Consider the following 3,215-nt stretch of genomic DNA (forward strand, 5'->3'; position numbering starts at 1 on the left):
ATGTCTGTATATATAATTAAAAATAAAGAAGTCTGATGAGAATGTTAATTGATTTTTAATTCCATCAACCAAATATATTGTCCAGGACTAGTGTCTGGCATTACAATATTTATTGAAATATTGCCAATTCTTGTAAATATTTCAAGTTCACCATTATTTTCCTGATGTCAGTTGAAAGACCTGGGAAAATGAAAGTAAAGTCTTTCCCCTTTTATTGTTAATTCTGTGTAAGGCAATCAAACCATGACTTAATGCTGAAATGAAGGAAGGAAGTATCAGTGTGGTCAGCTCTGGACTGTTCAGTCAATTTGTTTTATATTTGTAAGGATTCTGAGGCACATGGTGGAGTAGAGGCACAGGGTTGAGGCAGAGAGCTGCAGAAGTGTTAGAACCTCAGGCAAAATGCTTAGTGGCATTTCTTCCAGCTGTATGTTCTGTGTTCAAATTCTGCTGAGGTCGACTTTACCTTTCACCCTTTGGTGGGGTGGGGGGGTCGATAAAATTGGTACCAGTTGAGTACAGGGGTTGGTGTCATTGACAAGCTCCCTTTCCCCCCAAATTTCAGGTTTTATATCAAAATTAGAAAGAATTCTGAAACCATTGTGCAGTCAACTCCACTGTTGTTGTTGGCACTCGTTAACCCTGGGTCAACCATAATCAAGCAGAACTGTGATCAAAGGCATTCTAGCCATGATAATCCGGTCTCTTTAGTGTGTATGTGTGACCAATATTATTATTATTATTATTATTATTATTATTATTATTATTTTCGTAAGGTAGTATCTTTATTCTATGACATAAGAAGGTGGTGTGCGTGTGTGGGGGGAGTACATGTTTGTATGTGTGTGTGTGTTTATGTATTGGGTCTACTGCGTACAGAGATTATACATGTGTGTATGTATCCACACTGTACATAACTTATGTATGTGGATGTATGATGTACATAGTTGATGTGTGTGTGTGTGTTTCACAGACTACATGGCTGCCATATGGAGCCGATATTGTTGACCCCACCCACTTGTATCAAGGCAGATCTGTATGTATAATTATTATCTGAGTGTGTGTGTGTCTATGGATGTATGGTGTATGTAACTGATCTGATCGGCATTGTATGCCGTTGATATGTACAAGAGTGTACAGTGAAGGCATGTAGCTTGGTGTTTAGAGTATTCAGCTCATGATCGCAAGGTTGTGTGTTCAATTCCTGGCAGTGTGTTGTGTGTCCTTGAGTAAGACACTTTACGTTACTCCAGTCCACTCAGCTGGCAAAAGTGAGTAGCACCAGTAATTCAAAGGGTCAGCCTTGCCACACTCTGTATCACACTGAATCTCCATGAGAATTATGTTAAGAGTACACGTGTCTGTGGAGTACTCAGCCACTTGCATGTTGATTTCACATGTAAGCTGTTCCATTGATCAGATCGACTGGAACACTCATTGGTGTAACGAACAAACTGCCAATTAACAGTGTACAAAACTGATATATATGTTTCCACAATGCCTGGAAGCCACTTGTAGCAGAGTTTCGGTAAGTAGATTCCTGTTACATGAAATCACAGAATGGGAGGGGTGGGAGTGCAGAGCTATGGTACACATTAATGTTTAGGTTTAAACTACCACTGCACTGGTTCAGTAACCACCACCACCACCACCATCTGGTTCATGGATGTTTTTAGTAGATTCTAGTCTTGCAAAACATTCACACCAAATCATTAATTGATAATAAATTGCTTCCAACTTGAAGAGTCAATGAATCAGTCTTCCCCACCCTCTCCACACACTTCTAGTCTTGGAATTCTTACAATAAATGTCCCAAGAGGTATTTTTTTTTCATTTAAGAAACTACCAGGGAATCATTTTTTGCTTTTTGTTCCTTTTGTTTCTTTTTTGTATCATTGACTCATTATCTAAGCTGACATTTCAATTGTCGATCTGCGATGGCCAGAATATATTTTCTTAGCACAAATCTTCATTCTTTCTGACATTCTTTGATCTCTTCAAGTCTTTTGAAATAATTCATTGTTTCTTTCATTTTACCAAAATCCTCTGCAAAATGTGCCAAATGAAGAACTGGAGACATTTGTGGATTGGCAAAAATGATTAACAGAAAATGGATTAAATGCCTTGCTGTCTTTCGTTAAATCACTTTGTGTTTATTCTGTGGCCAAGTATGGGACTCAAGTACTCGTTTACTACATCCCCCACCCCATGTTTGTCTTTGTTTCCAATTTTAAACATTTGTTATCAGAGACTTCACTCTCGTTTGTTATCTGAATTTTTCTTGTTTTTGCATGTTTATATATTTGTTTTGTTTGTTTTGTTTCTTCAACTGAAACCAAAATAAATTTCACAACAAAGTCATTGTCTTGTGTAAATTGTTACAGAATATTGAAAAATAAAAAAACTAATAAAAATTAAAAATAATAAAGTTTTATAAATCTTTGTCAAAATAAAGTGACTAATTGCATTGGACAATTTAAAAAAATTTTCTGTTGCATACGATTTTTTTTTTACTGATTCTATCTGTGTTTTTGTGTTAATTTCAAATTTGTAATCAGTTTTGCTCAAGTTGCCCGAGTTTTCTTGCAATTTGAATATATATATATAAAGGAATACAAAAAATGGGACAAGAACGGAAAACATCCAGACAGGTGATACAAAAAAAGGGACGAGAAAAAACAAGGACGGGTCATTTGGAGTTTTCTTTCCTCAGTCGAGTTCCAGATTATCTTTGCAGTTTCGGCTGGTTATACTCGAGATTGCTCCAATCTGACCATCCCCAAAGAAAAACTAAGTTAAGAGCACTAGATTCCTTGGAAGAAAGCAGTGAATGTGTATGAAAACAAGGACAGAAAAAAAAATGGAGAAATGGTACACAATTACAAATACAAGCAACAGGACATCAACAACTGGTGTCTTTCGACCAAGGACGAATGAAATTAAGCTGGCGTGTGTGGGAGTGAAGCCTTACGGATATATATCATCATCATCATCATCATCATCGTTTAACGTCCGCTTTCCATGCTAGCATGGGTTGGACGATTTGACTGAGGACTGGTGAAACCGGATGGCAACACCAGGCTTCAGTCTAATTTGGCAGAGTTTCTACAGCTGGATGCCCTTCCTAACGCCAACCACTCAGAGAGTGTAGTGGGTGCTTTTACGTGTCACCTGCACGAAAACGGCCACGCTCGAAATGGTGTCTTTTATGTGCC

This window comes from Octopus bimaculoides, chromosome 20 (genome assembly GCF_001194135.2).
Source record: "Octopus bimaculoides isolate UCB-OBI-ISO-001 chromosome 20, ASM119413v2, whole genome shotgun sequence".
Classification (NCBI taxonomy): Eukaryota; Metazoa; Mollusca; class Cephalopoda; order Octopoda; family Octopodidae; genus Octopus; species Octopus bimaculoides.